Raw genomic sequence first — 27,789 nt, forward strand, 5'->3', positions numbered from 1 at the left:
CCAGTTTTTCCCGCCAGTGCTAGCCTGTCAGCTAAGTTGCCATAGTAACCGCTATTCATAGTTGCCGATATGTAATTGCTCCTCCCCTGGTTTCCCTTATAAGTGAACGTTGTCTCCTCCCTGGGCCCAGTCAATCACTCCCTTCCTCCTCCCAGGTTTCGAGCACCTTCTCCTCTCTGGAGATGGTGGTTGGCTGGGGACCCAGGACACCTCCTTTACCTTTTGATTATTGGTCTCCATGGAGTGTCAGTTCTGTGAAGTTCATCCCCTCACCTTTCCCGATTGGCTCCGCCTGTACCCACCCCCCCTCCTTTATAATCCTGTTTTCACCCCCTATGAAAAAAAACTTTTTCCCGGTTGGTTTCCCGGTGTTTGGATCCGGCATCACCTTGAATAAACCGATGTTTAACCCCCGGGAAATGGTCAGCTCCGTTCCTCTCCTATACCAGCGGTGTACGCCAGTCCGCAGCCAGCACAGCCCGAGGCCATCAGACGCCGAAGGGTGCTGGCCAGGAATTGCAGAGGGGCGTCGGCCTTTCGCCCTCAGCTAGTCGGACTCTAAACTTCGGGCCACTTATGTTCTCCTCTGCAGCTGCTCATTTGCTGATAACTCCAGATCTGAAGAAGGAACCTTGACTCAGCCTGGCCTGAGCTGCGGCTGTGCCTGCTCGGGCGCCCCTGAAGGGCTCCTGCTGATCCATCAGCAGCTCAGCATCCACCCCACTGCACAGACAGGTGGGAACAAATCCCAGCAGGGCAGACACCTACATCAGAGGGGAAAAGCATTTCTAGGCTGCCAAGCCCCTTATCCTGTACAGGATTTTTGGAGACAATATTTAACTATATAGTTTAATTTGCACTTGCTTTTCAGATGATAGAAAAAGCTCCATTACAATAAGATAACTTTCACCATCAGGTATTAGTTGCTCTTGAGCATCTTTGCAATTAAAACATTACTATTGCAAAGTCCTAGAGGCTTAGGAATAGACATGTCTTGTATACTTGAGTGGATGTGAGTGTAACCATGTGCAGCCATGTGTGGTGAATGTGTCAGAACTAACAGCAGGAACTTTGATAAGAGTTCTCCATCAGTAAACCTGCTTGATAGCTCGAGGTCTTGGAATTGTTATTATAAGTGGCATCCAGAAGGGCTGCTGCAGTTAAAGGTCTGTCAGATTTCCCCACACACAGGCTTCCCTAGGGATTTATTATATTTCAACTTCTCCAAGCTGTGTTGAGCCTGAAACTACAGCCAAGAACTTGTAGGTACAGGCATGGTTTTATCTTTCTCTGCTGAATGATCCAATGACTTGGTTCAAGAATTGGTGATGTGGAGGATCAGGACAATGTGTGCTTTGGGGCACCCTGGGGTGAGCATCATTAGCAGATGATTAGTAATTAGTAAGAATGAGAATTGCTCTTCTGGAAAGGGAGGCAGAGCAGGAGATGAACAGGAGACAGGTGAGGGGCAGGGAAATTAAAACAGATTACATGAATGAATTAATTTCTTCAGAGAAATGGCACTTTCAAAAAGTTATTTATATGACTCAGTATTTGGAAAATAGCAGAAATATTATTTTTGTATTTGCGTCTCCCCCTCAGAATTTACCAATATTATGTTTACCAGCCTTTTCATTGATAATATATAGAGACTAGAAGTAAACACAAGAACAGATACTTCTCATTTATATGTGGAATTTAAAAGCCCGGCCCTGGCAAAGTTTCTGGCTTTCTCCTTTTATGACTGGTCACAGAGAAAGTCAGTAAAAAAAGCAGATGTGCTTAGGCTGCTGAGCTGGCATGCAGTGGGGCAGGAGAGAAAAAGATCCCCTTTACTGGAAGCAGCAGTAGTAGCAAAGTCATATTTAATGCTGCAGGTAGCACATGTAGGTATTTATGCTGTTCTCACACTTGCACAGCAGATTTAGGAATGTTTCTACTGTAACTGCAGAATGACTTCATAAGTGAGCTTAGGCAGCTGCACAAAAAATAAGATAAACGTGTCACCATTTTCTTGTAATCCCTCTGCTTCAAAGATTCATGGCAAAATGTGCTGAGCACTGTGGACTGCTGAAATAAGAAAATGGACGGAGGGTTTTAGTCATATATTCCTCATGAGGTATGGAGTAGGTCAGTACAGAGAGCCCTGTGACACTGGCTGAATTTTCCAGCTCTCAGTGAGTAAGAAACTGGTTTACTGACTCTCTGTGGTATTAAATCATGGTGCTACTTTGGGAATGAAGACCAACATGAGGGGTTTTATTCATCTGACATCCCTTTCTCCTGCAAATAAGTGCTGCCTACCAATTCCTTTATGCTGTAATGTGCACTCAGGGAAAATAAAAACAACCAAACTTAAGAAAATCTAAGCACCTTTTTTGGTGTATCAGGTAGGAACTGTCCCATGTTCTGGAATTCAAGGTACATTAATTTCAGTGTAAAGGCCTTCAGTCAGATTTTATTTTAGTGGTCCTCTTCTGTTTGAGGAAGGCACTTGAGCAAAAGCACAATAGGATCAGCTGTTCCTTGTCAAGCCTTACTTTACTGGACATGATCATTATTCATAACTCTGGTTCTCTATCCCATTAATTTATTTTCTGGTCTATCTCCAACAATTGTTTGAGGCATTTTAATTTTTTTTTTAATTCCTATCAGTTTGGCCTGTCCTTGAACTGCTTCACGTACATACAGACATATCCTGCATGGTTTTTTGGGAGAGACAAATGTGGGAGGCTGCCTGAGTGTGGGCTGTGTAGGAATTTGGCTTATTCCTGTTAAGTCAGTGTCCTAAAGGGACTCTAAGCCTGAGACAGACCCTACATCAAATTAGGCCTATGACAGGATACAGATATAGTCCAAACAGATCAAAGGTTTGCTTCTGACCTTCCTTGCTCAAGGCAAGCTCTCACCACACAAATAAATCCTACATGAAAGAATTTATTCAGCTCTTTAAATCAGGTCTCTTTAAATCCATAATTCTCAACCTAAATATTACAGCCTTATTGCAGGAGGCAAAACTTGTATTTCAGCATTACCATAGACAATAAACACAGGGCACTTTTTGTATGACAGTGGCAGCCTGTCCCTGAGAGGTGGGAATCAACAAATGGGCCTGGTGGCCTTTGGTTTGAGTTCAGTGGGTTTGTGGGATTGATCAGAGGGGTTGGCTGATAGCCTTAATAAACAAGGGGTGAGCTGTGATGTGAAGAACTATTCTAATCCTCTGATTCCTGGGACACTTTTTAAGTAGTCATAAAATCCTCACTATCTCTGTACTTTATTTCCAATATAGTCTGGTGACAAAACAGCCTTGAGTAAGCAGCTCAGTGACAGGGTTAAGCTTTATCAACACCCAATTTGAGTTTTGTTTATGTGTATTTAAATCACAGTGCAATCCACACAGTGTATGCATCCTCCTGTGCAGCCAGGGAGGTTACCCAGGATAATTCCCAATACATCTTGGAAGGCATCAGGGCCTCTCATGTGGAGCAATCCATCCTCTCACATGGAAACCTTCCAAGTTAAGACCTTGGCTTAGGTGTTCATTCTGCTGAGAGAGCTTTGATCCCAAGGCACAGTCCAAGTATAAGTCCAGTTTCTGAAATAATCCCTTGTATCCCTTTATGGCTGTCATTCTTGTCCTCTCCTTGGGCCTTAGGCAGAGGTCTCTCCCTCCAGCTGCTTCTGTCCCCAGTTTTGTGTGTGACAAAACATAGATCTGGAAAAGGAAAAGCTGCAATGTCGTGAGACAAACTATTATATTTGAATTAGAGCCCAGAAAAAAGGAGAGATTTTATTGCTTTTACATTAAAATTGAAATGTTTTGGAATTTGGGTTCATTTCTATCAAGGTTCTGTGCATAAGGAGAAGGTTTTAGCCACTGTATGTTTTTCTGCCTTGGGACTTGAATGTCTTGTCAGGGTCTCCAGTCAGGGCAAGGATTTGTTTTCAAAAGACTGTATTTCAGGACATCTGGAGCAAAATACTGCGCATCTCGTTGCTGGAATGTTTTATTGGTGTTTTACCCTATTTCAGTCTGAAATATATTTCTGTTGACCAAAAAGTGTAGGGGAACTAAAATGTAGTTTCTCAAACACCTGAGGAATTTTTAATAGTGGTTATACCAGGAAAATAAGAATATTTTCCCTTAGTTTACTATTGTACCAAAGGGAAAGAATATTGATGCAAATTTAAAAAACTAATAAAAATAATAATAAAAAGACCTTTAAAAAAGCTGAGTCTTTCAGGGTATGATCTGAATTTGGACATTTATTTTTTTCCATATCAAGCAGATTTTTGGGACTTTGAAACAATGGTTTAGGTGAGGAAAGAATGTAATTTTTTTTTTTTCTGTATGGATGGTTTGCTTTACCAAACAGTTATCAGCTGCATCTGAGCAGTACAATTTGTATCTACTTAAAAGTGTAGGGTGGGCAATGTGCAGTGGCTGGAGAATCTTCAGCTTTATTTAATCACTTCACTTTGCATTTGAAAAGTAATTCATCATGGAAAGTCAGTGGGGTATAGAGAGCACTAATTGCAGCAAAATATCAAGGACAGTTTTCCTCTGTCTTAATTAAACATTAATGAGTAAAGTTATTTGCAAATGCATGCTGCAGGGATGGACTTGTCTATCCAAGTTTTGTAAATACTGACACCGGGTGTCAAAATAAAACACCTTAATTGATTTATACAGAAATAGTTTAAAAGAGTGCACCTGGAGTGACATTTCTCTAGCTTTTTATAGAGTAGTTTCCTGATGAATTATTTATAAAGAAACTTGGCCTGACCTATCTTAATTACGCAAGTGATTGTTTCCAAACTAATCAATTTCGTAAGCAAAGTGAATTCTCTCCACTGTCAGTCCTCACTGCATCAAGAAGGAAATGGAATAAGAAATGCACCTTTTGTAGAAGCTGTTTCCTACACTGTCAGTGCACTGCCAATCGCATCTTTAAAGTTATTGGGGAGCCCAACAAAAGACTATTTCTCATCTCAATTTGTCTGTGTATTAATGAGAAAGTCAGAAAGCAATAAGAAAGAATGAAGAATCTAGTATCAGTAACTAATTTTTAGTGCCAAGCCATAGGGCAAATCAAGTAAATAGAGAGAGCAGGGAAAGAAGAGGCCAGATTATTCAGTGTTAAGGGGTCTTTGAAAATGCTCTGTAGCACGTACTCAGAAGCATCCTACTAAGTCAAGCAGTAGCTCAAATTAAATAAAAGAATAATTTTCTCCACTTCTGTAAAAGAGTACTGTAACTTTTTTTCTGAATATGTTCTATTTATGTAATTTTCTATGTATTTATTATGGTCAATTGTTAAAACAAAAGCAAACATAGGAGTCAATGACATGAATCTTGTGAGTGAGCAGAGTGAAGGAGTAAGGAGTGATAACTGCTGTGCAGCTGGAGGGCAGCACTGTCAGAAGGTGAGAATGGGAACAGTCTCTTAGTGAATAGCTCTAGTATGGAAATGTGGCTGTAGAATGGAAAAATTACAGAAATCCTTGTTCTAAACTTCTACAGAATCATGTACTCAGTGAGAAAACATGAACAGAGACTTAAAGGAAGAACTGATTCATGTAAGAGAAAAAAAAATTAAGTTCTCTTTGAGGAAAGCTTTGCACTCTATGGAACTCTCCATTAATTTTTAATATAACTTAATTTCTTCCCTGCATCAGACATATCTTGGTAATAAACATTGCTGAAGTGGATATTGCTAAAATTATTTTCATGTGTGTCCTACAATTACCACATTCAGCACATGTAGTTTAATTTCTGAACATGCCAAGTATACTTTGAAATCTTCCTCAGCTTTGGAGGGGAAAAACCATCATTATGATTGACAAACTGTTTACAAAACAATTCTCAGAGCTATTTTCAGTGGTTCACTGTCATATCAGAAAAATGTACCAGGTGCAGCTCCAAAGAGAGAGGTGGCACAACTGAACATTTCCATGAGACACAGACCATAGAATTAAGAGTGACTATATTTCATTTACACGTGGCAGATGTATACTTGGCTACATTATTAGAGTGAAAAGTGATTTTGAGATGCTTGGAAGCAGCTTCTCCAAAGTATTCCAAATCCATAATTTGCAATACTGTGAATTTCCAATTATTTAAATTTCCTTTTTTTGGAAGTACCTGTATGCTTTCAAAATGTGAATAATCCTCTCATTTTTTGGTCTGTAGCAAATTGATGAACAGGAGAAAAATCCAGAGAATTAGCCTGACCAAGATGATCTGTAGGTATCAGACCGTCTTTCTTACCTCAAGCTATCCTACCATTAGAACCTCAGTGCATGTTATAATTTTATGTTCTGGGATATATCAAGGTGCCATCATCCTGTTGCATGCACTTGGATCACAATGAGCAACTCTAATAGCACTGTCACAGGCCTTGCAGGTTTCTGGACCTTTTTATTTATTTATTTTTTGGTTTTATTTTTTGTTTCCACTGATAAGAATAAAGCCCTCCTGCCTTTTATCATTGCTAAACTCTTGCCACAGGATGATACTGTCTTCTGTGCTGTGATAATTTTTTTCCTTTAATTAAAAAAAATTACCCAAACCTTTTAATTGACTATTTCTATAGGCAAGACCATCTTATGTTTCTGTGGGGCCTGGACTGCAAAACAGTCTCACTGTTTGTCTTAGCATGGCCCAGGGAATTGTTTAAAATGTTACACAGAAAAAATCAGGAATAATCAAGTGGTCAAGGTCTGTTTGAATAAGTTTGTGCAGTGTGCACTCAAGCAAACCAAGCCATTGCTCATGGGCAACGTGGCAGTTTTTATTTTGTTGTTTTGCTTGTGGCACTACTTGCTTCATGTCTCACTTGATTATTACAAAATAAGGGGCCTTTGTGTAATTATATGAGAACCATCATTGCCTGTGGCTGCTGAAGGTGTGGACAGACATTTTCCACTCAGCTGGAGGAAACACACCTCATCAGGCTCCCTTCTCATGGGCTGGAGCCACTTGCCATGTTTGTTTAGTATGAGCAAGCAGAAGAGAGGCTGACTTGTCCTTTAGCCTGCAGCTGCAGTCCCACTGTTGTACAAAACATTTCTGTGCTCTCATGTTGTAAAAAGATCTGTACAATTGTGGAGGGGTGGAAGGTTCTCCTTGTGCTGGGGTGGGAAGGGGGAAAGGCAGTTCTTGCAGGGATTTTGTTACACTTGGAGCACTTAGGACGAAAGTGTGGAAAGGTGGTGACACAACAGTTTTCTTCCCTTAACATGAAAACACTTTATGAGCCATTCTCCATTTTAAAATGATATCTGCTGCTCTTACTGGTGCTATGAAATACTTTCCTCTGTTTTTTCCCTGAGCTTGCCTCTTGTGCTGCTAAGGAGTAACTCAGAGCCCACCCAGGTTTGGTCACTGCTGGTTTGCACACACATCCTCTTCATCCCCTGGCAGGTTGCTGTGACCTGTCCTGCCCCTGGGTGGTGGTGCAGGTGGATAGCAGTGATCACAGCATCTCATTGTCAACAGGTCTTGGCTTTGGAATAACTCTGAGAGCTGCAGTGCAGGTGTTGTAGTGAGGAGGTCACGTGTGTTTAATCAGCACGTGGCAGTATTGCACATTTTCTGTGGTGCTACCATCAAACAGTGATTTTAGAAAATGGAATAATATGGCAAAATGGAGGCTACAATGGAAAATCAATAGGAAGATTGACTTCATGTGCCACTAATGGATCTAGAATCTGGTATTCATCATCAGAGTTGTCCAGGAAGGAAGTGAAAAGGAGGGTCCAAGTCTTAGTGTGCTGCCATTCCTTTTCCTGCTCCCTGCAGCAGCTCACACTGAGTAGAACAGCCTGATAACTTACAGCTACAAATTGCCCAGACTGTGGTTTAGAGTCTCTGCATATGCACCAGAGCTTTCACTTACCAATTTTACGCGCATTTACATACAGTCTTCTATTTTAGTCAGGTTTGGGTTGAAAATCTTGTTGTACAATCATGGTTTGAAACTACTTCTGTACGTTATGTCAAACAGACTCTTTTATTTCATAGCTTTTTTAGGCTATCACAGCTCAAGACTGTTTGGTTTTCCAGCTTTTCAGCTCTGTGGTGTTTCCTTGGAGCTTTTGCCGTGTGGACAGATATTAGTAGGTAAAAGTGAAATAAGAGATCCCCTTTCAATTTTTAGGAATCTCAGTGTTAATTAAAATCTTCAGTTTCATTGTATTGAAAAACCTACAAACCTTGTAATTAACATTTTGCTTACTACTACCGCAGCACTTCTAATTGGCAGTACGTATGGTTGAATACCAGAACAGGTGTTAATTGCACAGTGATTAATGCTTATGACCATTTATGCTGCATGTTTAAACATTTAAATCAAAACATGAATGGCATAAAAAAAAACAGTTTTTGAAAACTATTGCAGAAGCTCTAATTTTTAATTTCTTCGTGTGTTATGCAAATAATAGCCCATGGTGACATTTGGCCTTCAGCAGAAAGGTTCACAGATACTACATAATCTCTCTGATAAGCATGTCATTCAAAATGCTGTCTCTATCAATATTGGTAGAATTATAAATGGGTTAGAGAGAAATGGGATTAGGGATGAGATTTGTTAGATTTAATCCAGCACTCTGCCCTTTGCCATGCAAGAAATGAACTTTGGATTTTGTTTACCCCTCATTATTATTTGTATTTTAGTTCTGCTCAGCATTTAGCTATGCAGTTCAAGTTTTGCAGATGAACAAAGCAGTGTTTGAACCGAGGAAGTTGACTCAAGGAGCAGCCATTTGATAGACAGGAGAATGTGAATATCTAATAGCTGTGCAGAGGGTTTCTGCATAACATAACTACCTATTAGATGAGGTATATGGAAAATAGCATTTCTGTGCTGAAGTTCTTTAAGTGTACTGTGGTGCAAGAGTATAAAGGGAATTGTTTGGGATTTTTTAATAATACATTATTTTTGTGTAATTATGGCCATCACTTGGGCACTTTATATTCTCAGTTCTGTCGATATATTCATATATTCAGAATAAAGATTTCATCAGAGATAGCCAATGCATTGTACAGACATGTCTCTGTTGTGAAATGGATGAAGCTCAGCCCGGAGATTCCCTGAGCTAACACTAATGTGGGCCTGGCAGTCCTCACTGCTGGCTCCATCTTGCACAGCTCAGCATCACCAACTCGTGCTCAGGTTCAGTTGCTGCTATCAAAATTCTCAAGGTGTTTGAAGTCAATGCATGGTGTGAGAGAACAGGACATAAATAAGCTGGTTTTTAATGCTCAGGGACCTTTGCTGCTTCTCATTTCTGCATGCAGACTTTCCAAGCCCTGATTCATCCCTCCCCAAGATAAATGTATATTGGTGTATTTAAGAGAGTCATCCTTACAGAATTTTCATTATTTTTGCATCCTACCTATTTAACATTTCCCTTTTTGTACTGGGAGGCCTTAAAGAAATTGCCTGCAGCTCTCCCACATTGTCTTACTTAAGCCTGCCTGCTGTCTCTCCATTCCCTAATTATACAGAGCTAGCAAAAGGAGGATTTAAAGATCACCCAAATTTTGGAGATAAGATCATCACTAACAGGTGTTTTATTTCCGGTACATTGGAAAATTCCCCAGCAGGAGGAAAGTTGGTGTACATGGAAGCAGTGAATCCTCACTAATCTCAAAGTATGGAATAAGCTCTTCAGAAAGCTAAATTAAATCACTGCTTGCTGTTGTCTCCTTCAATTATGAGTTGTATTTTCCTTTTTTTCTAATGTTAGTGTATAATTGTATGAATTACTTAAAATGACAAAAAAAAGGACATGCTGTCATTGACTCAGAAGTTTCTATTAATGAAATGGTGGGGCTTTCACACCAACATGAACAGAAAAAAAATCATACCCTTACAACGCATTTTAGGAGAGTCAAAATGAGGAAGTGTGACAGTAATGACTAAAAAGATTTCATGAAAACATTTGTAAGATCAAAATTGTGAATCACAGAGCACCATTCAAATTCAGTATTTGGCTGTTTTTGGGGCCTATAGTTTTTATTTTTCATCCTGTCCTTGGAGAATGGTGTCAGTATAACTGGCACAAGGAGCTAAAAACCATGGGCTTTTCTGTTGTTTCTCAGCTCACAGGCTGGAGCTGCATTTGCACAAATTCCAAGTCAACCATAGGTACAAATAGTTTCCCATATAAGTTATGGGACTATGTCTCCAGAAAAGTAGCTTTTTCAGAATTAGCTTTTATGGCTGTTTGGTTTTGTCCCTCAAACTGTAGCTCCTGAGGAAAGCTCAGAGGGCAGAGTATTTGTACTGCTTTTCAAGCATCTGCAGTGGGCTTTTCCCTCTGCTGAAAGTGCAGTAAAAGGACCCTGCACTTCAATTTGCAAGTTGTCAGGCCATAGGTACAGTGCTGTGTTTAAAACCATAGCATATTCAGACACCTTAAAAGAAGTTTAAGAATTACTTATAATGTGTCTAGAAGGCAATTTTTAATATTTATGTTAAAGCACAGTGTAACAAAGTAGTGTATGCTAAGTAGCTGTTGGCTTAATGTTAACTATAAGTTGTATTACACATAAAGATATTGTAAATGTGTAAACAATAGTGACAAAAAATCCCTTGGAATTCTTTAGATCAATTCACCTGCATATTTTTTTCCACATGGAAATGTTCAAGTGCTCTTTCTATGGCAGTGAAGCAAAAGAGTCATAGAGCAGATAAGAAATGTAAATATAATTGCCTGCTTTACAGCAGTTGTATTAGCTGGGTGAAAAAAAAAAGTAATAGTGGTACCTCAATTGCAGAGCAAAGGGGAGAAAGGAGGTGGCTGTAAATTGGCAATTGCTAGGAAAGAACAAAGGAGGGCACTGCTGGTAGTGCAAAGCCTTGAAACATAAACACAGTTTAAAAGGACTTGGACATCTGAATTTAAAATAAAACCCACAAAACTTTGAAAAAAGTACTTTAAGTATCTTTACAGAAAGATTCTCAGAAAAGAAAACTATGGAGTTAAGTGTGCACTATAGTGTGCACAAAGTCTGCAGATGGTTTCTGACTTCACAATCAGTCAGGATCTGGAAATGTGATGCAAACGCTGCCTTTTATCCAGGCCCATGTGGCTCAGGGGACTGGCAATGTCATACAGGAACTCCACAGGCCAAGAGATGAAACTGGAATGGATAAAAGGAAGATATTCTTCTGTGAGAGGGGCTGAGGCACAGGTTAGCCAGGGAAGCTGTGGCTGCCCCATCCCTGGCAGTGTCCATGGCCAGGCTGGGTGGGGTTACCCTGGTGGAAGGTGTCCCTGCCTTGGGACTGGAAAGAAATGTTCTTTAAGGTCCCATCCAACCCAAACTGCTCTGTGATCATCATCAATGAGTGAGAATGCCTTAACAAGAATTAACACACAGATTTTGTTTGGTCCAAGACTGCAAAACTCTCTCCAGGGGAAATCCAAAGGACTTGAGGGTTCCCTGTGCTTGGGGTGTGAACTGCCCTCAGCCACAGCACAGAGAGCCTATGTATGCAATAACTTATGTACGTTACCCCTTATTAATAGGAAAGCCGAAATAAGTGGACATTTGTGTGTGAAGAGCAATTTCCTTGTCTCCCTTAGTGCTTTATTATCATTCTACAAATTCTACTCTTCAAGCATCACAGGGGGACTCGGAATATGACAAATTTGGGAATCTGCAGTGAGTAGTATTATTTCTGAGTATCTTCATGGCAGCTGTTATTCCTATCAATATTCACATTACTTTTCAGCTGTAAGACAAGTATGAATAATGGTGTCAGCAGCTTCAGCTTATAAGTGATTTTTATGTTTTCTGTATGAGTATTTATTTCAGTTAAAAATGTAAGTTTTTATTTTAAGTTTGTTCTCCAAATAATGGACTCCTAGGTAATAAGCTGTCATAAAAGACAATGTACATTTTATCTTGTATCTGTTGTTCACCTTTCATAGTGGTGTATGCATTATCTGTCAAGTTAAACAAAGTCTTCAAAGCAGAAATCTACAATTTAATAGAATTCAAGGAAACAATGATTGTGCCTTGTCAGTACTCCAGACTTTATTTGTTGGTAGTATTTATGTTTCATTTCTTGTTAAACTCTAGTTTTAGTTAATTTTCTTTGCATGTGTGTTGTGTAGTGGTACCAAACCTGATGTTAAAATCCATGAGAATGAGCTCCATCTCCCAGACAGCCCCTCTGGAAGGGCAGGATCCAATTTATTGTCCTTCCCCGCTGCTCCCTGGGGAGAGTTCTTGCAAGCACTAATCTCTGATGTGTCTGATGGTACAAAGAGAGAGCTGCAGGTTAAGGAGCAGGAGCAGGGAAATCACCCTTCCCTTTACTCTCAGTATTTAAAGATGGAGCTGTGTTTCTGCTGTTTCTACATTTTCCAGACCTCTCACCCCTTTGCACCTCTTAGCCCTGGGCACTCAGCTGGGTTGTGTGCCACAGAAGGGCTCAGGGATTGTTGTCACTGGCACTTTGTGTGCCTGGCCATTCAGTGACAAGGCTGTGCTGCTGCTCCTGCTCCTCTTCTGCTGCCCTAATTACATCATCTATACATTGATGGCTTAAATCAGCAATATCTTAGCAAAAAGACTAAGAACATAATGTGTTAAGTGAGGAACCTCTGCTATTTGGGAAAGCCATGCTGATCACCAAAGGAATTGAGCTTCTGGAACAAATAAATGATAAATGAATGTCTAGAACATGGCTTTTTAACTTTCAGTTTTATAGGCTTCATATAGTCTCTAATCTCCCTGAAATTTACACAATGCCATCCAACAGATAAGGTTTAATGGATGCTAGTAATCTTACATGAAAATTTTTGAATTAAAATCCTTGTGTTTCTCATGTAAGAGTAATTCTTAAAATTAAGATTACAAAGCTGCTTTGTAATTTGCCTAATGTCCCAATTCACATTTCTTTTTCTTGCAGTCAATTTGAGCAGTTTCTATTATCTTCCAGTTTCAAATGAATCAATCAGCATCTGACACAGCCTTGTGGGTCCTCAGCCATGTTCGCCCAAGGCAATGAAACTGAAATCAAAAGCTACCTCTATGAGTAGGGGGTTATAACTCAACATAGAAAAATAATGTTCTACTCTGTTGAATACAATAAAGTACACCATGAATAAATTAGACTAGCTCTATTTTCTGCTGCTTGTGAATTGGGATTTTTAAGCTTATGCAAGGATTTAATCTATCTAGTCCTTTAGGATCTGATTTTTGAAGATGCCTTTCATTCTGGTCTGAAGGGATGTTTGTCCCTTTCAGTTCTATAGCCTGAAGTTTATACTCTTAATTGAAATTTAATAGGTTCCCTCAGGTTATGATAACTCCTTATTACTGTTTCTGTGCAGTTGCTTTGTTCATTTCTGAGGCCAAAAGCAAAATAAAAATCATCTTTCAGTCTATTTCCTCCATTTGGAGGTAAACATTGTATGCCACCTACGAACATTTTAGAAAATGCTAATGGTTTTTCAAGTGCCTTCTGTCCATAATACATTTTGTATTTATTTACATTCAAAATAATCAGTGACAACAACCTCTGACCAGAGTATCTTGCTTGGTACGTGATTTGCCCTTGATTAAAACAAGTACTGAAAGAATGAATGTTTTGACCTAATTAAATAGAAGAAGGCAAAGGGGATTTAAGTTCTATCTTCAGTGATAGGACTCTGGGGAATTAATGCCCAAGTTTTTGGGCTGTCAAGAAAAGCTAAAATGTTGGGAGCTTGCAGAATTGATTGAAGGACAGGTTAACTTGCTGGAATAAAAACGGCAGGACCTGCCTGCAAAAGGGAAGCAGAATCAGTCATAGAATGGTTTGGGTTGGGAAGGACCATGAAGATGAGCTAGCTCCAACATTCCTGCCATGGGCACAAGTGTCATTTACTAGATCAGGTTGTTCAGAGCCTCATCCAACCTGGCCTTGAGCACTTCTATTGATGGGACAGCCTCAGCAGTTTAAATGCTGGGGATTTTGTTTGGTGCAGGTGGCTCTGGGTGAAGCTGTAGTGGGAACTGCAGGTTTAGCCCTGGGAGGCAAAAGCCCCAGAGAAGAGGCTGTGAGCTGCTGACCTTTGCACAACAAAGGCTCAGGGACCTGTGTCTTGTGCAGGTGAGGGACATCTGGAGGTGCAGGATCCAAGGCTACAGACTCTGCCATGCTTAGACTGGGAGGGTATGAAAGCCCAGGGGTTCCTTTGTTCTGGGTCCCTCCTCAGAGACACCATCTTGAGCTGTTATTTTGTTGCTGCACCTTGATTAAATTATTTTAAGGATCTGAGACTCTGTCATGGGAAATGTGGTCTGAAACACGGTCTGGCTGTGTGAGTGGGGTGTGCAGGGAGGGCAGCAGGGCATCCTTGGCCTCACTGGGGCTCCCCCTGCACAGGGCCCTCCAGCCCATCTCAGGTGGTGTGGATGGCATGGCAGCAGTGGCTCCTGCATGGTCAGAGGGAACTTCCCAGAACATCAAAGCCATGCAAGCCTTGCATGGTTCATCAAATCACTCGTGTGATGCTGGAGGGAGCAGGGGGAACAAGGGCCCTGCATGAAAGTGCAGCACAGTGCACTGGCTCAGCAGCAGAGCCAGTGTGAGCTCTGTTAAACACAGCCCTGAGGGATAACAGTGTTCTGTGTCAGGATGTCACAGGCAAGTCCAGCAGCAACTTTGCTGGTAAAACTCCAAACCAAGGGCACCAAAGAGGGAAGTGCTGGCAGTGACATTGTGGATACGTTTCTATCCTTTTCAGGAATGTAAATTCTTATTAGAATTTGAACTACAGTCTTATTCATACCTATGGCATAACTAAAACAGCAAGTGGTGTTTGCAAGGCTATTACCAATATTAGACCAGTAGTGGGAGTAGTGGAAAACCTGAATTAATTTAGGTCTAAGCGAGGTGTGTAAAGAATGAAAGGTCTGATCTTGCATATGAAAACTTAAGTTCATTTCCGTTAACTTAAAAAGCCTCTCCAAGAGTCACACAAGGATGCAGTTGTTCCTTGGTGTCTAGGCAGAGCACATCTTGTGTTTAATGTTATCTCTTTATAAGACCTATAGTGCTAAGAAATCAGTAGTGAGACACATGCTATGCTTACAGCATAATGATTTAACAAGGCTTTCCTTTACTGTGGATACTTGACAGACAAGAAAAGCTGGTGGCTTATACCTGAGGGAACCCATGTTTTCTTCATTTCAAACATTTAATTCAAGACTTAAAGGGTAATACTGGAAGATAGGCATGCTAACTTGACTTTCTTGTAGACTGGCTGTGTCTTTTTGTGAATAAACTGAAAAGAAATCTTCAGATTTAATTTGCATTTTAAATTCAGAAATACTTCAAAGCAGTGCAGAGTAATGGGATTCATTTGATAATATTAAATGAATTCATTTGTTATTTTCCTGAATATTTGAAAATGTAAGGAATATTCTGAGGGAAAACCCCGCAGTACAGTAATGGCAGCAATGAGGTTTCTGAATTCTGTGTTTCATTGCTTTTGAGTCCGTGCTGGAAAGAGTGAAGCCTCATCTGTGCCAGAAATGGAAGCTATGAGTGATATCCTAGTTAGAGGCTTTTTGGATCAGTTCTGGTGTTTCTGTGATCAGAGTTATAGTGACTGGTTTGAGGTTTTGTTCTCTTGGGGTGCTCTGGCTGGTGAAGAGCCTGGTCCTGTGTGAGCTGGCACCCAGTGTCCTGCTGGGCCCTTGCCAGGCTCCTCTCAGCCCCAGGTTCCACCTTCTCCCAGTTCTGCCCCCATCCCACCAGGGAGCAGTGAGCGGCTGCAGGGGTTAAACCGCAACACCCTGCTGAAATTGATGCCACAGGCAAATGGGAAGGTTCTCTCCTCTGCTCCTGATCAAGTCCTTCAGAGATTAACCCCGTCAATTAATGCCCTTTCTTTAATATTTAGGGGCTGTGTGATGTTCAGGTCCAATTACAAGTTTGTACATGGTTGCAATAGTTAAATATTTTCTGTAAGAATGGAGGGGAGGTGTGAAGTGAGGGAGAGAAGCTGTCAGCAAGAGGTATTTTAGAGATGCTGTCAGACTTTGCACAGAGAGTATGACCAGGATGCTGCTTCTTGTCATAAATCAGCAATTGTCCAATGGCCATAACAGATTAAGGTCACTTAATGGTGGGTAAATATTTAAAAGACTGCTTTAGCTATTTTGTGCACTCACCAAGGAAATCAATCTTATAAATGGGAGGGAGATTCCACTGGCATTCTTGGCTGCATGTTTACTAAGATATATTTGAGTCATATAATTTTTTTTTTCAGTTGACCAGGGTTTTGATTTTTAATTTTAATTAAGTGCTTTATAACTTGAATGCATATTAAAATTTCATCACAGGGTATTGGTGACCTAAGCTTATATTTTTAAAATAAACAGAAATCAGATGCTAATTGGTAAAAGTGTACCAGACAGCATGGAACTGCAAAATTGTCAGTGGTTCACCAACCCCTGCATTTCTTGCCCCTGCTTTGGAGGACAGCTGGAATCTGCTCTGTGTTCTGTTGTGTTTCAGAGAATGTGGTTAGACAGGGTCTCTGCCTGTGCACGCTGCTGGGGCCCTGCCCTGTGCCAGCCACAGCACAGCTGGGAATGAAGAGCTGGGGAAGCACAGCACTGAAATCCTGAGAAATATATTTCTGGGAGCAGTGCTGTCATACTTGGTGGAGCATGGGCTTACACAATCCTGCCTACTTACCTACCTGCTGTGGAAGGGATAAAAGTGTGACCACTGTAAACATGACAGACAAAGAAAAATGATGGCAGGAACTGCTGAAAAGTTCAGCACAAATGTTTTCTTTTCACCAAAGTTATAAGTAGTCAAAATCATAATAAAAACCAGTGGCCATCAGAAGCTGCACCAACTCCTTTTGCAGCTGAGTGGTGGCTCACACAGCAACATGGTCCCTTTTAGCCCTGTTATCTCTCAAAGTTTGTTGTTCTTTAGGTTTTGGTTTAGCTATTTTTAAACTTAAAAATTTACAAGATCTAGGTACATTGAGATACAAGGTAGTTGACAAATAAAAACTTGATAATTAGACCCCAAAACAAAAAAAAGTGTCTTCTGAGAGTCAGAAAGTACTCTCCTGTAGCAAAACTTTTTGCTCCTATGTGATATTGCCACAGGGAAGGAAAGTGCTTCCTGCATTTGACTTTTTAGAGAACATTTGCTTATACCATTTCCCTCTTTGCTCCACTCAGCCTCTGCCAGGCAGCCCTTTCCCCTTTTTTCCTTTACAATTAGCAGAGGAGGTGTGCAGATGATGGTGGGAAAGGGGAACAAATTGGTCTATTTATAGACCAAAACAATTTAGATTTTAAGCTGTTATGAACATTGAAAAGTTGACTTTTAAAAATTAAAAGAGAAAACATTTTCATCAAATCTGGAATCTTTTTTTTAATTTCCTCTTAATATATTAGCATAAGTTACATATATAAAAGAGGATTAAAGGAGATTTTAATGCTAAATAATTTTTTTTTCTGAACCAGGATGAAATTCTGTTCAGTTTAGAGGAGTGAAAAAATTTATTTTGCTGTATTTGCTTTGTGTAAGCCTCCAAAATACCCTCCTTATATTTCATTGTCACTAAATGTGTTGGAAGCTATTCATTTCAGACAAGAGGTAATTTCATATCCCATGAAACTGCTGCAATGGAAATAAATAGATCCCAATTTTAGAATGCTTATTCTGTCAATGCTTACATCAGTGAGTGCTGTTACTGTTGCTGTGGCAGATTGCTGCCTCCTGTGTTACTCTGCCCTGGATAATGCACATCCTCAAAGCCAGCCTGGACACAATTTAGCGGAATGCACCAATAATTTTGGGGCACATCTTTGACTTTGGAAGCCTTTTCCTATAAATGTGTCCCTTTATGACTGATGTTTGCCTTCAGTGGTGTCCTAGTCTGACACAATTTTTGTTTGCTGTTGCTTTGTATTATTATGTTTAGAAAATATTTTAGAAGTAAAAAAATATTAAAATTTGGAATTCTGTTTTGAAATAGTTCACCAGTTAAGGGGTAACAGCAACCTCAGAGTATACTATAGGTGAGGACACAGTAGATATTAGGGTTTCTACAGCTTATATCCATATGTAGTGAGTGTGAATTGAACAAGCCAAGGCTGCTAACAGTGTACTCATCTCTAGCAGAGGATGTATAGTGAGACTATCCTTTACTAAAATGCTTGATCCTCCTGAATAGCAAGGATATTAACTTAACTAATGATCCTTTAAATGGGTATGTAAAATATAATTTAAGCTACTTGCAACATGCAAAAGAGGGGCATCATTTGTTACTGCCAAGCTCACTGGCATGTGGAAATCAGAAAATCATTAGCCTTGATAGAAAGAGTTTAATACAGCAAGGAAGAGAACACATTATTTAGGGCAGTTAAATGACAATTGATGCAACTGCTGGCAAAATGCAGAAAAATGAGTGTGATTTAGCCAATGATAAATACTGCACTTAAGACTTATGCATGCATGCAAAACCTGAAAATCTTTCCTCATTATAACACATATTTTACCTGGGAGACAAACTTCCCTTGAATGCAGCATTTACCCACCCTGATATTTGCAACTTTACCTCTTGACACAAGCCCCATTCTTTCTGTCTATTGCATGCCATATATCCACATAAGCAGTGATGTACAGTTCCATCTCTCATCCATAACCACAGAAACACATCAAGAAAGGACATTTTCACCCAGGTTTAACATTTACCAGGAGCAGCCTTCACCCTTGTTCTGGATGACATCAGCTGGCCCTGGCATGAACAAACCAGCCCTCATTCTTACACATATGAAAGGTATTTTAGGAACCTCTGGAAGACATTTTATGAAGAACATAAATGTAATTTCAACTTTCTTCAAGGCCTCTTTTTACAGTGATGATAGTGGAAAGTGACATTGGGATAACTGAGGAGCAACTGGAGTCTGCTCCCCAGAGCAAAGCTGGGTGTACTGCTCAGGGCAAGCTGAAGCAGCAAACACCTTGTTCAGTACTGGGGGAATGTAGCTGCATAGAAATTGTGGTTAGAAAGGGAGAAATTACAACAGTATACACTCATCCCCTCTCTACCTATTTATCTTTCTGGAAATATAAAGGAAAAAGCATCCCCCTCAAGAAAGAAATAAACCCAGACACCACGCAGACACACAGAGAGCTACACATTTCTTAGCAGAACTCACTGTGTACTTGTCAAATACACTTTTCTGTGTCACTGAATTTCCTCACACAGGCAGGTTGTAATGTCAGCTTTGGTGCTGTGCCTGTCTGCTTTGGAAGCTGTAATGGACGTGGCTGTGTGGCTTTAGGGACATCCACCTGAACTTGTTAGAGCTTTCCCTGCCCTCTTGGTTTGGAGTGGCGTTCCTGCATCACCCTGGCACAGGGGACCAACACCTGGCCTGCTGCTTTCAATCTCTGCTTTTATCTTTAATTATGCAGTGACAAATTTTCTCACAAGGAGGAAAAAAATGTTCTGAACATGTGAGTTTTTGCCTGGGTGTCTGCAGAGATTTGTGTATTGTATGTCAGCTCTGATAGTGGATGAAATATGACAGTAGGTTTTTGACTGGCAGGTTTGCACTTCTAAAATCCCTCCCATATGTAATAGTTATACTATTTTATTGCACTAATACAGATGGTGACATCAAATTGACACCAGATTTCCACTTGCTGGGAAGGTGGTTTACATCAATGCATCAAAATATTGCTTGTGACTAAAAGTACCTTGCTCTCTCTGAAATCACTTTAAAGAAAGTCATTGAAATAAGCAAAATTTATTAAAGGCAATTAAAAACCTTTTGTCAATGCCAAATTATTCTGGTCAGCTATACACAACATTTTCTGAGTTGTTTGTTTGCTTTTGTTTAGTCTTTTTTCCTCCCTCTTATTGCATGAATTTGTCATCTTAGAAATCCTCAGACAAAATAATTTGAAGTTTCTTTAGAGCTACTATGGAAGTGTTTAAGTGAGCCCAGTTTTTGCTACATACCCGCTGTACCCTCTCCTTTTCTCTCAATTATTTTTTATAAGTATAATGAATAAATATCTTTTTCACTTGTGTGGGGGTTTTGAAAGCAAGAGACCATGAAAAATCTGATTTTAAGGGTTTTGCTGGAAATCAAGGAACAGAAAAATCAATAGGAATAATGGATAAAAGCACTGTGCTGCTTCCTTGATATTTTGAGGCATTTAAGTAAATCCAAATCAAGTACATGTAAAGGATCCAATGATTTTCACATATGCAGAAGAATATATGGCTCATTCTAGCTATGAAATCTATTTAATGGATGGAATCAGAAAAGAGTGAAAAGGGCTCTTGATTTCTACATATTTAACCTATACATTCTTGCCACTGCAATTATCAGGGCTGCAGTTATCAGGGTGTGCCAGTGAGTTTTTTTTAGTGTGTCTGCAGTTTGGGGGTTGTAACTGAGGTGCACATCATTGTATTTAGACGTCTGACTGCTCATCACAATTTGGAAGCTCTGGGTAAGAGCCCATAAATCAGGTGGCTCACACTGAAGATATTTTTCTAAACATGTAAATAGTTTATACCTCAAGGATTACCAGCCAGAATTTTCTGCAGCTACTGTGGTTTGGGATTGACAATATCCAGGACATTTTTCACTTTATGTTCTAAATTATCTGTCTGTCTAAATTTTTAGAAAATGGAATGCTGGAAAAAAGAGCAGTGCTCTGGTTCAAAATGTGCTGATCAAGTGCTTGATCTGAGCAACCAAAGCAATATGAAACTGAACATGTTTGTTCTCAGGCACAGTAGAAGTAAAGAAGATAGGCAAAGGTTTCCGATTTTTTTTAACAGTCAAATTACAGATATAAAAATATATTTTCATTGCTCCAGTACATAGCATAATTTACTTTTCAAGTCCAGCTTAAAAAAGCCTGAAGTACAAGGTGTTATGTGCATGTATATTCATCTGCAGAGACAAGGCTGTGCTGCTGAATTTGTCAGGATGTTGCCTGTAGCTCTCATCTAAATTGGACCAGACCAAAATAAAGTGAGAGTGATTGTACCAGAGTGTGAATCTGCAAGACAGAGCAGTATCCAGGAATTATAATACTCATGTTTTAATCTCTTCTCCTGTAAATACTAGAGTTGATCACAGTGTTTTCAGTGTAAGTGCCTGAATGACTTCTTCTGTTTTTAAGCCCTCCCAAGTAATTTTGAATTTCTTCTTGCAAACCTGAAAATAAATGCCAGCCAGGACAGGCCTATGGAAGGGAGTCAGCATTTAAACCTTGCACATCAGCTGTCACTGAAACATCCCCAGCTGGGTGGCTCTTTCTTGGGTAATAATGATTAGGTGGTGTAGAGTGAGGAGGATGGATAAGGGGAAAGAGATGGGAAGAAAACTGCAAGAATGTGTGTGATCCTACAGTTCATGCTCATGCTTATTCTTATTCTTTTGTTGTCTTCTGTTCCTTGAAGGCTTTTTGTACCTCAAAAGGATTTTGACCCTGAGTTTAAAAAAAAAATTGTCAAATGCTTTTATCATTATTACTCCTTTCTTTTCATAACAGTGCTTTTATCAAAATATCCCTGCTAGAAGCTTGGAGTCCATTAATTTCCCTTGTTGTACAGAAATGACATTGACATTTGAGTTTGTTTCTTTAAAATGGAATAGAGTGAAAATCGTTTAGAAGTCAGAACCAGTATAAACATTACAATTAAAACTATATTTTCACTGAAGTTGGTTTTGTTTGTCAGATTCTAGTACTGTCTCCCTTATTTTACTTTTCAAGTGTACAGCTGGTAAGTGGTTAGAAAATGGCTAGAAAAGTGCTAGAGTAATCTGCAAAGCTTATTTAAAATTGTTGCTTAATGGAAAATAATACGTTAGGTTAATTCTAGGTTAATTTTTTTAATCCTCTCTTGTACTTTACTACAAAATGTGTCATATGTTGTTCCCCTAAGTTCATGGTTAAGTTATATGCAGAGTCAAGTAGAACTTTTGAGTGTTTCTGTACCAGCAGATAAAAGCATCAACAGATGATTCAGGGTAAATCAGAAATGCAGTAGCAGAGAATCTCTTGTGTTTAAGCTTTTGTACTCTCCATTGCCATCTGAGTTTCTCTCACATCTAAACAAAAACTATGGGTTTTGTAATGGAAAAAGCTTTTTTTTTTTCAACTTCTGACAATGGTAGTGAATGCTCAAAAAACTGGGTCCATTTTAGGAAAGTACATACTCTCATAATCATTACAAGGTTTTGAAAAATAAAAAAAAAGTATCTTGCTTTGAATGAAATTAAGGGTCTGCTTTGTCCTTAAGCAAGTCATAGTTATAATGGGCCTAAAAATAGAGAAATTCAGTTCTTTGAACCAGCAATTGATGGTTCAAAGTCTGTTGGGTGGGAAGGAAGCTGACTGACTGTAATTTCTGAGGAGCATGAGGGAAACTACTTAGCTTGTCTTGGATTAATTTCTGGAATAGCATGACACACTTTTGTGCAATAGGAGCGCATCCCATCAGAGTGCCCTCCTGGAGCTGCCCAGCTCTGCTCCTGGGCCTCAATGACAGGAGCAGAGCTCCCTTGCATTAGGCTGAGCTTCTGAGAGGTGAGAGGCTGAGGGAAGCACACACGAGTCAAGGAGGTGAGATGAGATAGTGCAGGAAGAGGAAACGGGTGATGTGAAAGGAGGCACAGTGGCAAACAACTCAAAGCCAGATTTAATCGCTGTCAAGTGTTACTCTGCAATTAAATTATAAATCCTGAGGGTTTAGAATTCTATCTTTGCTTGTACCCTTCTTGTTTTTTGAGCTATCTCATTTGGATTTGTTCCAGGTTGGCATTAAAAAGTTGATTTCTTCATATCAATATATATGCCTAGATGTGTATGTGGGTGTTTAGATAAAGACTGCTACATACATTTCCTAGTTAAACAATAAAACACTGAAATACTCTTCTGGGTTTTGTATTTATTGTAGCTCAGGAAGGTAATAGTGGTTGTACCAAAGGAAAAAAAGGCACTCTAATTTGCCCTACAGTTAAGATAATTACCAAGTGAATGCTGCTTCTAGCCTCTCCATTTCTGTGTAGGCTGCTGAATAATTGGAGACTGGACAAGACTATAACTGGAGAGATGATAAAAAGGAAAAGTACTTAGACATTTATCTGTGTGGTAGATGGTCAGGCACAAGTACAGTTACAGTGACAGCAGCCAAAACCTGCTGGCAGTGAAAATCTAAAGATTTACTTTGCAATGTATCTAGTACTGGTTCCCAAAGCCCCTTTTCCATCCTCTGCATAAGTGATGATGAGTAATTATTGATTTTTTAAAGTAATATCACTGCTTACTCTACTAAGAGTTCCTTAAAAATTATCGTCTTTATAGGACCAGATTCTGAACACATTTAAGTACTGGCATTTCTAGTTGTGTTTTCTTTTCCATTTCCATCTATTTTTTATGTGAAGATGTTCATTTACTGCAACTACAATTGTGAGAAATATCTGCAATGGCAACAAACAAGAACATTCTGAGTACCTATAGTAATAGAATAATAATTTTTGTAGATAGTTGCCAGTCAAGTGAAGTTCTTTTCTTCCCCTACTTTCTCTCAGTTAGTTGTATATTTCACATTTCGTTTTCCATAAATTGCAGACTGAACCAGCTTAGTGAATTCTCTTTCCTCTGAAGATAAATCGAATATACTTTCACATTACTTGCAATTAAAAAGATAAGTGAGGATGTTCTATGTGGAAAAGTTTATTTAGATCATATTCTATGGCACACATTATCTGCAAAATGGGTCTTTTTTCTTTTTGGTGCTCATGGAACTGCTCTTAAGAGTAGGCAATATGGGTTACTAAATCAAAGCATATTAGCTAATGGTGAATAAAGAAAGATAAAGAGAATGCTGAAAAATTTACATATGCTCAATCAAAAGAGAAAATTTAGCCACACATGCTCTTAAAATATTGTGTGTGATGCTTGAAACTTCATTAGGTTAGAAATTCCTCGTTTTCATATTGTGTTTAAAAGTGCTCAGGATTTTTTTCCTACTTATGTGAGTATTGAAAGCATGTATTTACACCGAGCAAATCCTGACTCATTGAAGTTTAAGGTATGGCAGAGTACACATAAACTGTTTTAATATCCTATAGAAAATTCTCTGAACTTTCCACAAAATGCTACATAATTATCATAATATTTTTTTTCATACAAACTTGGTTGTGAAAGCTGAATTGTCCCAGGACAATAAAAATGAACCCGTCTAAATTTCTGTTAGAAGCACCTCACAGTGGGAAATGAAAGCATTTTGCTTCTTATGTAAGAAATGAGAAAATAAACTGTGATTCCTCTCATTTTCTCTTCCTTCTGATGCCTTAAGATATTTATTTTGTGTGGTCCTTCACTGATATAAATAGGATTTGCCATAAAATCTGGAAACTCAGTACAAAGTTCAAACATTTGCAGTAGTTAAAAACAGTGCTGCTGCTTAAAAGTTTCGTTGGAAAACCATTTGCTGTCATGATGGCCATAAAAAAGCCCCATTGGACTTGACCCTGTGGTGAAATAAAAGCAGAAGTGTGGTTAAATTCATTTGAACTGCCAGGTCTGAAAGTCTGAATTCAATGAGCAATCCTCAAAAAAACAGCGAAGAAAGTCCATTTCAGAGTTGGAGAAGGGGTGAAAATAAGAAAACTGTTGGTAAAGCTGGAGCTGCTGCAGGGAGCTGTTCAGCTTTTCTGGTTTCTGAGATTCCCAGTAGGATTCTGCAGACATCCAACTGGAGACTGGAAGGCAACACAGGATGACAGTACAGGAATATAAAAAGTTACCACTGAATTTCTCAGAGCATCTTTAAACCACACAACCCATTTTGGGTCTTGGGTTTTTGTTCCTTTTTTTTTTTTTTATTATTATTTTCATCAGTAGGTGACATCTTGTTTTATAGGAAAGATTTCAAATATACTCGTCAGGTCAATTAAATTTTGAAGTGCCTTTTCACATGGGTAGTGTGAAATCTTAGGTCTCACAGCTGAAGAGCTGATCACATAGCTTTTGTATAGGCAGGAAAATGAAAACAAAACATATTCCTATCACCCCAGCAAATATTTATAGTTTAGTTAAGGATTAAAAAACAGACACATTGAACCTGTCCCTGGAGTCTGGCTTTAGAAATCTGTAGTTGCTTTAGTGCCGTTTTTATTCTAATCAAAATTGTCTGCTTTAAGGGAGATCAATTAAGAGTCACCTTCCTCCAAGGGTCTGGAGGCAGTTTTTGTAAATTAATCAAGTTTCTAAATACACTGTGAAATAGGTGGAATAATACCTCTTTTACAAATGAGGGAAGTGACACACTTCAGTCACATGCCTAGCTCAAGGTCATGTACATTGTAAAATTGTTAGCATAGCTCATTTAAAAAATTTCCAATACCTTTTTACTGCATCTGTTGGGTTACAAAGTCTCCAACAATTCCTCAGCACCTAGAGAAAGTCAAATATTATTTATTTGGAGAAACTTCTTTCAGTAGGTGGCCAGTACTTCCAATAGTTTTGGACTGTTGGTTTTTGACTGTTTTGGTGTTTTTCTGTTGACTTCTTGAGCCTGACTATTTGCTATCCTAAAGTTCTGCTTTGAGAATTTACCCAAGCACTCTCCCCAAATTCTGGGAAACATTCTTCTGTTTGAATGACACCAAGTTAGTAACTTGCCTGTCAAATCTTTCAGAGGGTTTTCCCAGAAAACCAGTTAAAGTTAAAAGACGTCTTGGTCCTTTTAAATTTTAATGTCTAACAAAAGTCTGGCCATTGTAATTTTTCTTATAGAAGAGAGAAATTCCAGGCCACGCTTGTTTTCTGCTGCTGACAGTTAATGCTACCTTCATTTTGGCAGTATGTATTAGTGGTGCTTTTTTGGTTTTCCTTATTTTTGTCATCCTTTCAGTTCTTTGCTTGATGCTTTTTCAAAGCTGTGACACCCTGTCTCTGGCTGACAGGACAGGTGAGTTTCAGTCCTTGAGGAATTCTCCCTCCTGCCTCAACAGAGGAGCATGGGTAGAAATCCTCCTCTAGAGAGACTGAACATATAATTTCTCTGACGTGCTTAGCCTTTGCTGCCCAGACAGACACCCAGTGCATCCCTCCCCACCTCCAGCCCCTTGTCCCTCTCCTGGAATAGGCACAGGTTTACTTCCACATGTGACAAATCAGTAATCATCTCTTAGATGATTTTACTGCAAAGCTTAATTATTTAAAATATCGTTTGAGTTCCATTTGAGCAGCTGTTTATACAAATTCCACAGTATCATCTATTGTAGCTGCAATTGTTGCATGAGGATTTATGGAGACCCAGCTCAGTCCCTGCCTGAGTGTACTTTCACTGGAGATTGATTTGCCATATTGTTATTTAGCATCTGACAGAGCACGGAAGAATATTAGGTATGAAACATTAATCAGGAAATTATGCATTGCTTTCACAATTAATGTGCAACTGGACTTTACTTTGTAATATTGTATTAGCTCTTAACATGCAAATTATTGTAGGTAATTACCTCATTTTTCAGTGGCCGTTTGATGGATTGAAGTTTCATGCAGAATGTTCAATGTAATTTAATGCCTTGCAATGATTTGCTTCTTTACGTTTTCGTAAGAATCTTAGTTTTTCTTTATCATACATCAGCCATGAAGAGCCTACAGCACTGGAAAACATGAAGTATAAAGTTCAGTTTTTCAATCCTAGAGCTGGCAATTTGGTCAAGTGTTATAGTAAAGATTTCTCTTACTGCAGTATGTTAAAAAAAAGAATTGCATGTGTTTCTATTAATAACTTGACACAAGTGAAGCTGCCTTTGAACCATCTGCTAAAACAAGTGAAACAGTACTCTACCAGATTATCCTTTTTATTCCCTAATATGTGAATGTATTGTATTCAATAATCTGTGAACAGTCAAGTAACAATGCTTCAAGAGGAATAATAGAATTATACAATTAATTGTTAAAATGCTTCAGCAGTTTTAAATGTAACAGTGCTGGTTGCTTGGTTTTTTTGTGTGTCTCTAAGGTGTATACAGTTTCACATTATATATCAGGAAGGCATTAGCATAACAAATAAAATCTATTAGGAGGTCCCTGGCCTATGGAAATATTTTCATGTATGTGAATAACTGTGAAAATTAAAGTAATTCTTCCTTCATGTTTTTGGATCTTACATGTCAAAGTCACAAGTATTTATTATGATCTTTTCAAGATCCTGCTTTAGTAAAACAGCTCCTCTGTAGAAGTCAAGCAATATAAAATTGAATGCTTATATTTAAATAGATTTTAACAGATAATAAAGCCCTTGAGATTAAAATGGTTTCATTCACCAAGACAGACAGTTTTCTCTGCAGTGTGCAATTTGTGTCACATTGTGTAAAATTTCAGAAAAAAAAGATTTAAAATAAAAGCACAAATAAAAATTATCTTATAAAATGAAACCAGAGATGTACTTTTAGTCCTGAGTCAAGTAGAGAATGAAAGCAGGATATGAGATCCTACAGGTACACAATGAGTTATTATGACTTGATTTGTGTTCTTTCCTGCCTATGTGGCTTTGAAACTTAAATTTCCAGTTGTACTAGCAGAATTTCCTCTCCCCGGCATCTTCTAATAGGTTTCTTTATTGTTTTGAGGCTTGTTTTTATTTTATTTTAATTTTAAGAAAGGACCTAAGGAGTCAGACTATGTCAAACATGAGAGAACTGCTTTTGCACTTGTAGCTCACAGTTTGATGTTTCAGAATATGGAGTTT

General features: G+C 38.9%; 1 long non-coding RNA gene across 3 annotated transcripts in view; it reads left to right on the forward strand.

Annotated features, from left to right (window-relative positions):
• The window catches only part of LOC135453483 (uncharacterized), a 64,093-nt gene that overhangs the window by 14,744 nt on the left and 21,560 nt on the right, over nt 1–27,789 (forward strand). Inside the window, exon 2 of one of the 3 annotated variants that reach the window (XR_010441873.1) lies at nt 6,197–6,253. The exons of 1 other annotated variant lie outside the window; for it this stretch is intronic. This is a non-coding gene — a long non-coding RNA (uncharacterized LOC135453483). The remainder of the gene's footprint in view (nt 1–6,196; nt 6,254–27,789) is intronic. One more of the 3 variants, XR_010441872.1, reaches the window with a different exon arrangement.

This window comes from Zonotrichia leucophrys, chromosome 13 (genome assembly GCF_028769735.1).
Source record: "Zonotrichia leucophrys gambelii isolate GWCS_2022_RI chromosome 13, RI_Zleu_2.0, whole genome shotgun sequence".
Lineage (NCBI taxonomy): Eukaryota > Metazoa > Chordata > Aves > Passeriformes > Passerellidae > Zonotrichia > Zonotrichia leucophrys.